The 10,518-nt window shown below is 41.4% G+C and overlaps 1 pseudogene; it reads right to left on the reverse strand.

The window, feature by feature from the left end:
- The window catches only part of LOC114634221, a 10,311-nt pseudogene extending 5,102 nt beyond the window's left edge, over positions 1 to 5,209 (reverse strand).
- Positions 5,210 to 10,518: the final 5,309 nt, after the last annotated feature.

The raw sequence follows: 10,518 nt of genomic DNA on the forward strand, positions 1-10,518 counted from the left end.
GCCTCTGCCTCTGCCTCTGCCTCTGCCTCTGCCTCTGCCTCTGCCTCTGCCTCTGCCTCTGGAAACCAATCTCTCTCTCTAGCTTCTTTTCAATAGGTCGTAGTGGGTAAAGGTGATTCCTTTTTAACTGCCGGTCTAGAATCTGGGCGAGGCCTTTCTACTACAATATCTTTGTTGATGACTTTCTCAGGTGGCTTTTCTTCTTTGACTGTTGATGCTGCAACACTTTGTTGGTTTACAGGTTTAACTAGAGGTTCTCCCTGGACACTACTGACAGGTTCCAAAGGTTTCTCATCTTGAGATGGCTTCTGAGTCAAAGCTGATGTTTCTGCTGATGATTGTTTCTCTGGTTCTGGTGGCACTGGTGGTGAGACCAATGACTGTGGCTAAACAAGTGCTGGAGGTGGTAGAGGAAGATATTTTTTTTCTGTTTTTTTTCTGCTTTAACAACTTTTTCAGTGACCTTCTCAACCCTTTCACCTTCTTTCTCCTTCCTCTGTTCCCGTTCCTCTTTCATATCTAAGTACAGGATCTTAATGGGGCCCGACCTTATCACAGGCCTATCACTACCTTCTTCTCTTCTGTTGGAGCATGGTCTTGAACCCCACCAAGTTTCTGATTTAGGTTTATAGACTTTTTCTGGTTTAGGTCCTTCAGAAGATTGAAGAAAGCCATCTTTTCTTGGCTTCTCCTCTGGCTTTTCTACAGTTTCTTTAGAATCAATACATCTGCTGGTAACCTTAGATATGCTGACAGATGGCTCATTTCTTTGTTCCTCTGCATTCTGAGCATGGTTAGATCCATGGGGAACACTTCTTTTTCTGGCAGGTTGACTTTCTAGTGCTGAGACCTGCTCTTCTGTAGGACTAGGTAAGCTCCTTTGATCAACTACATCAAAAGAAGCAGACTGATTATTTGTATCAACATGGCGAGGCCTTACATTGTCCACTGATCTGCTTAAAAACTGTTTTTTTAAATATAATTTATTTATTTTTTTCAAATTGTAATTTATACTCATTCACACAGGGGTTATAAACACAGAAAGGCAGGATGTGGGGAAGGGGATGACACTGGAGTATGGGTGTTCAGGGGGAATACAGATATCTTTCAGAACAGGGTATAGGCTGGGTAAGGGTTCAGGGGACAGGTCGCTATGGCTCTGCCTATGATTCACTTGTCCTTATCTAAGTTGGTATTATCTGCCAAGGTGCCAAGGCTACCTATTTATTTATTTATTTATTTATTATTTTTTATTTTTATAAAATAAACTTTTATTGCCCTAAACATTTCTTATTCTTTTTTTTCAAATCGTAATTAATTCACAGAGGGGTTATAAACACAGAAAGGCAGGATGTGGGGAAGGGAATGGCACTGGAGTGTGGGTGTTCAGGGGAAATACAGATATCTTCAGATCCGGGTATCGGCTAAGTGAAGGTTTAGGGGACAATTCACTATGACTCTGCCTATGACTCGCTTGTCCTTATCTAAGTTGGTATTGTCTGCCAAGGCTACCTATTTACAAGGTCTATGACTACTCAGGCTTACAAATTTCCACAAAAGCTGCCTGTTGACATTAGCTTATAGCCATCTGTTTCGATGTTTTTCCACTGAGACCCAAGACTTGGTGTTAGTATACCTGTATGACAGGCTTATTGCTGATTTTAGGCCTATGGCTGATTTTAGGCCTTCAGTGGGTAAGCAGGGCTGCCCCTGATATCTCCTCCCTTCTCTAAGTATAGAAGAGCTGTGGCAATTCTAAACTTGCGAAGGCGGGGATAGAGGCCTGACCTCCAGTATTTGAAGGGGACCTTGTAATGGCTCCAGTCATTGTCCAGTGAGGCATGAGGTCCATACCCGTCCTGATGTCTTTTTCCTGGAGAGGGGATACTTTTGACATCAACCCCTATGCAGTCAGGCTTGTCCCTCAGGGGACCCAGATAGATATTTTTATCTTTTATTTATATTCCCTTGCAGTGCTTAGCCTCCCACCCTAAGCAAAAATTCAGATCGCCTGTCAGAGGGGATTCTGGGTGGCCCCTCTCTGCTTGGTCTAGGGGCAGAAGTCCCCCCTTTTAGGTTGGGTGGAGATGGGTTTTGGAAACACCCTGTATAAAGTAACAACCTCATCTTGAGTCTCGTGGTCCTCCATAGCTAACTTATGATAATGTATCTGAGTAGGTTTTGCTACCAAATTATTTATCTGTTGTATCACAGAGTTAGTCCACCTATTTGAGGGCCAGGAACCAGCAGAAATAAGCAAAAAGAACCCACATAATGGTCCCAAGATGGAAGGAAATAGGGTTGACAACCTTGGAGAGGCTGCAAACCAATTCTTGTTTGTCCTTCGGTTTCAGCTGAGTCTCTACCAACGTCTGTTTTTCAATGAGTTTCCAACTGACTATGTTCTACAGGATAAGCAGCAGTCATATGCTCGTGGTCCATTGCAGTTTCAGGCCTTGCATCCCCCATTTCTTCAGCAGATTTGGGAGTATCTGCCTGCTGAGGTTCAGCATGATAGGGATCTGAGCCCCACATCATTTGGGGTTCAGAGATTGAAAATCCGTGATCTCTTACAGATCTAGCTATGTGCTCAAGTGACTCAGAGGTATTAGGTGACCATCTGGTCCCTTCTGATTAACGGCTTAGGAGGAATCATTCCAGGGTGAATGCGTGGAATGTCCATAGCAGGCCTTCCTGACATCATTCAAGGATCCATATAGGACTGCATCATGAGCCACCTTGGGTCAAAACCCATAGAAGCCAGATGTTGAGGGTGGGGTTGCATTGGCTGGTAAAGAGGTCTGTGTGGTGTTGGAGGGACTGAACCATTAGACTGCTGTGAAGGCACAGTCTGTGGAAGTACACCTTGCTGTTGCTGCTGCTGCTGCTGCTGCCACTGTTGCTGTTTCATCTGTTCCTGCTGCCACTGAAATCATGGTGGCAATGATTTCTGAAACTGTTTGAAATAGCCAGGTAACACAGCAGGTCGGGGCTGAGACCCTGATTCATGTTCTGATTCCTGTACCACTTGCGTGGTCTCCTTTTCACTGCAATTGCTGTCCTGTCTATTGAAAACTGGTTCTTCTTCTGTCTTACAGCTGTTTTCACTTTCTTGGTTTTCAGTTGCAGGCTCTACAACAGGCTCTTGGGGTTCCACTTTTTCCTCTCTGTTCTTTTCCTTCAGCTCGCTCTCCTTTTCCTGATTTCTCAGTCTTTGTAGTTCCTGCTCCTTTTCTCTCTTTTGTTCTAACTCTTTCTCTTGCTGTCTTGCCCTCTCTATTTCTCTCTGCTTTTCCTGCTCTTTCTCGATCTCCCTCTCCCTCTCCCATTCCTGTTCTTTTTCTTTCTCAAGTTCTTTCTCTCGCTTCCTTCCTTTTCCCTCTCCCTTTCTCTAAGTTCCTCTGGAGACGGTTGCTTTTCAATGATCCTGAGCTTCTCATCCAGCTGTTTCAATTTCTCTGCACATGCTGCCTTCCTCTGTTCTTCCATCCTTCGCTCTTCTTCCTCACAGTGCTTACGAGCACCCTCCACTGCTGTGGATATTTCAGACTGTTGTTTTCATCTTTGCTTCCATATTTCATCATTATCAGGTACTGGAGGCTTTGAAGGAAAGGGGCCTTGTCCTTCAGGTATTTGTCGATCTGGAGGTGGGGGATGCTGTTGTGCAAGCAACTTGGGAGGTGGTGGCAAGTGTGAAGATGAGCCACGTTCCTGATTAAATGGTGGTCCTCTCCCATAAGGACTCTTTGTGACTGGAGGCTGAGCAGGTATCTGAGAAGATGATTTAGTGCTGGAAGCTGCAACTACTTCTTTTCGCTTTTCTGTGCTTTTGGGTGTTTTTGAAATTTGATCCTCACTGCTGTTCAATTTAGGACTAGTACTTCCCTTGTTTGTCATCATCCCTGAAGTTCAACTCTTATTTTCTATAAAAAAGAGAAAATTTATTCTAAAATATTGATTAATAAACAAATACATCTGATGATTATTTTTTTTTGTAAATATCACGTAAGCTCAGGTGTCCAGACTTTATGTCTCCTGACTTTGTTTAAGATTTTGACAATTAAATATGATGCCAGGACTGAATGGATTTAAGGATGAGTCAAATGTAAAATGTATATTGATAAGGTGGAATGTATATTGATAAGGTGGAATGAAATAAGTAAGTAAAATGGGCTTTAGCTCTGTGTGTGTGTGTGATGTACATTTGTATTTTCAATAACGAATATTCTGTTATTAATTTCTATGTTCATAGAGTAATTTGTAATAGAAAAGCTTTTATTTGTTGAGGAGGGGGTCACTACAAGTTTCAGACTGGGATCCAAACTAAGTGAAGAAATGAGAATTAGAAACCGCTGCAGGCTGACTTTGTTAATGTGGGTACGACTTCACAGGTTCTAATCACTGGCGGTTAATTTTAGGTATATTTTAACAGAATAGAATTTGGAAAAGGATCTGCAGGCAGCAATAATTTCCATAACCATTCCAATTCCACTTGAACAATGAACCTTAAGGTGTGGCCACTTAAAATATGTTTTACAAAGTTTTTTGGACCATGAATGTGGGTTGTGTTGCTAAAATGACTGAAATCTAATGTGGCCTCTGACCAAATGCATAGAGGTCTGCAGGCCATGAATTACATATGACATTTCCACTAATGATGGGTAATTGTGGGGCTGTGGAACACATGGTGTTCGACCATGCCCCCAGAACCCAGAGCTAGGTCACATAAGGCACAAGACTAACAGGTCTTTGCCTCAAGATTTACTTATTACCTAAAAGCCCCGCCCTTCCCCACTTCCAATATAAGCAAACCCCTTCTGACATTTTTTGGGAGAGCTTGTCACCATTCAAACCCACTGCCATGTCAATAAATCTCCAATTGTCTCTTGAATCCTGGACTCATTGTGTAAGTGGAAAACCCACGAGCGGCAGGGCGGGGGAAGGAGAGAAGTCAATTCTGTCTACCCTGTGCTCTCTGTGATCTAGTGGGCTGCGGGACACATTCTCTTGACAACGATGGTGCGTGCACTGCCTTTGCAGGGTCCCGTGTGCCCTGCGTCCCTGCTCCTGGGACGCTGCAGTCGCAGGCAGTGTGTGGGCGAGACTGAACCATCAACAGAGAGTGCTGAGAGCCGCGGTTCCTGAGATGCCTGCTGCTGCACTCCAGCTCCTGCCCGAGCCTCTGCCCGCGAACCCCGGGCCCGAGCATTGACCCGCAGGTAATGATCTATCAAGGGAAATTAGAGTGAGATCTATCCCTATATATTTGAAATAGGTCACCAGGTTGTTAAGAACCTCTACACTCAACCTTCTCAATTGAGTGCAGATATTTGTTTATTTCTCCACCACCAAGAAGATGCCTTTGCTTATACACATGTATTAGAGGATGGTTTTGGCTGACAGTAATGGACCAGGAGCCCCCAGAATTTCCAAAACAAAAGAATTATGTCTTTTCCTTTTTATTTCTCAGGAAAACTAGATATTTTGACCCTATTTTTAAGAAAATTACATATCTTGGTTTCAAGATATTAATAAAGCAAAATGGAAGAAAGTTGAAAACTTGAAAACCAAAATACCACTGGTAATAGTGTCAGAGACTGTTGTCTGCCCATGGGATGGATCCTAAGTTGGGCTGGTCACTGTTTGACCATTACTTCAGTTTCTGCTCCAATTTTGTTCCATCTTTTAGACATAACCAAATTTGGGTTGAAAGTTTTATAGGTGGTTGGTGTCACCACCCTCCACTGGGTGTCCTGTCTGGCTACTGGAGGTGGTCTATTCAGGTTATATACCTACACTTTGGGACATTACAGCTAAGGTCACACAGATTGATTCCTGGGATGCTTCCCTATTCCATATCTCTGGAACTTTCTAAAAGTTGCCAACATCCCCACCCCAACCTTTGTAGTTGCATATTTCTACTCACTCTCCTGCTCTTTGGGCCTCTCTATTCTCTCTCTTCATACCTGTTCCTGCTTTGCATTTTCCCCTCTACTTCCCCTGTCCCACCCAGGCTACTACCTCCCTCTGACTCCCATGACTATTTGTCCTCCTTCTAAGTGGGGTTTAAGTACCCTCACATTGGCCTTCCTTCTTGTTTAACTTCTTAGGGTCCGTGTAGTGTATCATGAGTATTTTGTACTTTTGGGCTAACATCCACTTATCAATGAGTATATACCATACATGTCCTTTTGAGTCTGGGTTGCCTTACTCAGAAGTCCTCTGAGAGGCTCAACCAGCAGCTGACAGAGAAGGTTGCAGATATACACAGTCAAGCTTTGGACAGAGGTCGGAGTACCTTATGAAAGAATTAGGGAAGGTTAAAAGAACCGAAGGGGATGCAACCACAGAGGAAGACCAACAGTGTTAATTAATGGGGACTCCTGATAACTCCTAGAGACTGATCCACCAGCGACGGAGAATGCATGGTTTGGTCCAAGGCCCCCAGAACATATGTAGCAGAGGTCTGCCTTGTCTGGCCTTGCTGGGAGAGAGTAAACTTAATCCTATAAAGACTTAGTGCTCTAGGGTATGGAGATACCTAATGGAGGCATCCTCCACTAGAAGGAAGATGGGAGGGAGAACTCTGAAAGAGGGAACCCGGAGGTGGGCACCATTTGGGATGCAAATAAACAATTAATAAAAAAATAAAGTTGAAAACCTCCTACTTGTACAGCTTTCATAATGTAAGTAGAAATTATAGTATACAGACTGCTGGTAAAGAAATGGCATCAGTGGTCTTCTCCAGCTACGAATCTCGGCATCAGAAACATAAATAATGAGGAAACATATACCCACTACTGTAAAAGTAATACAGCTTTTACACAGGTAACTATCATTAGTCTGATTGGATCTAAGGTCAAAGGAAGAAATTCACATCTGTTACTATGAATGAATGATGTCAAGAACCCGGGGCTTCTGGAAGTTCATATACTCTGAAACAGATCCATTACTGTAATTTAGCAAAAGTGATATAGCATCAAATCCCTTTCAAAATATCCATGTTTAAATGAATAGAGAAATACTACTCTCAGACTCAGTCAGAGAAGTATAGTGGATGATGATAAACACAGAGATTTTGATTGCTCAGGTTGCTGAAAATAAAGGATAGCTGTGATCACAGCCCTCATGTTTACTTCATCCCTTTAAGTATCACAGAATGTTGTCAAATATAAGAGCTAGAAGAATGAGAGAAGAGCTATAAAATATTATTCTATGGCCATGGCATAGATATTGCAGGATGAATTGAACAGCAAAGAGAGTTGCTTACACCAGACCTGTATAGGAACAAACCTATCAATGACCAATCTTGGATGGTGGAGGAGTTCATGAATTCCTACTACTTTGCAGGTGAACTTATGTGTCCTGATACACCCTGGATGAACAGAGTATTATCTTCAGGTGTATAGACACCTGTAAACCCACCATACTCTCCATTCGATAGTCTTACACCCATACATACTTAGATAGTCCTGGTAAAACCCAATGTGTCCAAAAATGGAACAAATTGCAATGAACATGGTGTGAAGCATAAGGAGAAGACGGGTTTCACAGAAACAGCAGGAAGATAAGAGTGGTGAGTGTGACTAGATTTTATCATATATATCTATGAAATTATCAAAACCAAACCTAATTAATTAATAAATAAATGAATGAATAAACAAGTAAAGTGTTTTGTTATTTTAGGAGGAATTATTTGCCTGTATTTTAATAAAAATTCTCTGATCAGAATCAAGATCTAAGTTATTTTTCTTCCACCTTGGCATTGTGTTTAAAACTCTGTATAGTTAGTGCTGATTTTCAACATTCATGAGCAGGAGTTGAACAAACCATTATATGATCTCAAGAGTCTTGTAGATCTGTTGGGTGACAATGGATCCTGGCTGTAGGGAGACAGGATCCTCCTAACTGTACACCTTCAAGGGGAGCCTACCTGCCCCAAAAGAAAACAAAATAAAATCTGTATAAAGTATGGAGCTGTCACTGAAAAGTACATTAGTATATCAGGTGACCCATTCAATAACTAGTTCACCCTGAAGCTGAGCTAACACTGAAGACAAAAACTTGTGTTTCTGAGCAAGAAACACTGCAGGTTACCTGTGTGCTCAGAAAAAAAAAAAAGAAAACAAACTTTGAAGTTGACCAGGACCAGTAGATACAACCCATCATCTGGAAAAGAAATATAGTAGGTACACAGAAACATCTGGAGAGTGACAGAGTCCTAAGGGACTTAAGGTTTCCTATCTTAACCTCACATAACTTTAAAGATTATATGATACAGGAAGCTACTATGTCAAGACTCCAAAGAGAGTACAGTAAAAACCCATTGTTTCAAATATGCATTCATTTTCATCACCTTAAGAAACAGAGTCTGTAAATATATTTGCATCTTCTTTCCCCTATCAGGAAGAATATTCTCAGCTGGAATATGTGATTGTGACTTGGGAGCTCAGTCTTTGATATCACATCCACAGTGTTGAGCTCATGCAGCTCTGCTGCAAAAATACAGGAAGTCATCATCTCAGGGGAAGTAGAGAAGGAGGAGCAGCCCCTTCTTCAGCCTTCACTTTTATCCATAATCTTGTCTTCATTATAGGATTTCATCACTCATTACGATGCTCATATCTTTTCCTAGAACCAAGAGATTTTAGTCAAGTCAGTAATATTATGTACTAATATATGTTTCTTAGTAATTTGGGGAAAATAAAATTAATTCCATACTGTCCCTATGCACTTATAAAATCCTGAAAATGAAGAAGGGATGACTTTCTTACCTATACAATATAACTGCCAATTACACATGTATATAGACAACGTTACTACAGTATTCTAGATACTGAGGGCACCTTCATCTGTTCTGAGCACTCTGGAACTTCCCTAAGATGACCTTCATCACATACAATTCTTGTGTTTAAGGAATGAGAGTCCTTCAATCTCATGTGATGTCCCAGGTGTGTGTACTACATCCACCCTACTTATCAGATCTGGTTAATAGCCTGTTATTTGCTGCTGGATTCTTAGGATTTCAGTTTATTGGGATGAACGCTGATAATCCTGAAAATTTTTCATAAGGGAATCACTTTCTTTTCCTAGATGAATGACATTCATACCTCACAAGAAAGTCTCAGCCGGAGCATAGCAGCCCTTCAGGGTCCTACAAAATTGTTTGCAAATGTTCAGCACACATTTCCAAAACTCCTTCAACATAACACCAGATACACTAAATCTAATAGGATGTGGGGAGAAGAGAATGTTGCTAATAACCTTGAACGCATTAGCACAGCAGGCAAATTCCTGAACAAAACACTAACAGCTGAGGCACAAAGATCAACTGTCAATAAATGGGACTGCATGAAACTGACAAGCTCTGTAAGGCACAGTCCTCCTGCAGGGATTTTTAACTGAGGTAGCTTCCCTATTTCCCATTAGTTGAGTGAGCCTATGCCTGGACATAGGCATGAATGGATTAGATGGATCCTCTCAAGTATTGTTAGGAGACCACATGGACAGAAGTTTGAGGACAGAGCCACACAGAATGCAGACACAACCTCCTACACAGCATCAATCGAGCTCAGCATTCTGACATCCGAGGACTCAGCCATCAATCTGTGAGAAAATATCATAGCCCAATCGGTTTGTTAGAAACCATGAAAGAGCAAGAAGCTGCCTTGGGCCTGAGAATACAGGAAATAATAGCCTGAAGACTTGTCCAAAGATTCTGGGTAAGTATTGAGAAAAGGAACAACCGACTAAGAATTAATTCTATTGCATAAGGAACATTTCTAGTCGTCTGCATACAAGATTCAGAGATCAGAAATTAGTGAAACCGTTCAACATATTCTCATGTTAATGTTAATATTTCCACACATGTCTAACAAAATTGAGTCCATTTTTTTTGGTAGAAGTATTTGATCATGTTGATCATCCATGCCTAATTCCTAGGATGTGACCAATATTGTTGTTGAAATTAGGGTAGGTTAAGAAATCAACCACTTCTCTTTGATTATGTATTCATAGTTCTTCCCAGTCCCAATACAGTTTCCTGTAATCACAAGCTTGTTGCAGAACACTGACCATAGTGACATATGATCATCTCCTGCAGCATCTGAAGTACATGGGATTCACAGTAATTCTTAATGCTTTGCTAAAAACTATTTAGTGATTATTGTTGCAGATTCATGATATTTTCAAAAAGGATTGGGCTGAGGATCTTTTGTAACTTCTGCTGGAGATCTTCACAGATACATCCAAATTAATTTTTTCCTATATCTGACAAACTTGACCACTGGGAAAACCATCTGGTGTCAAACTGTGAGTAGACCAAAGTATGGAGATTGCTACTAGATTCTAGACAGGGTATATCATGAAGAAGGGCTAAGGAATAGTCTAAGTGGTATACAAGTCTTTAAGTGATATTCAGAAGCATACAATAAAGCACACTTACAGAAGTAAGTGTTGGGAATTTTTAATCAGTGAAACAGGCTCCAGGCAGAGAAGAAGGGCAGAATAATCCACAAA

This window comes from Grammomys surdaster, unplaced genomic scaffold, assembly GCF_004785775.1.
Source record: "Grammomys surdaster isolate TR1022 unplaced genomic scaffold, NIH_TR_1.0 917, whole genome shotgun sequence".
NCBI classification, from domain to species: Eukaryota; Metazoa; Chordata; class Mammalia; order Rodentia; family Muridae; genus Grammomys; species Grammomys surdaster.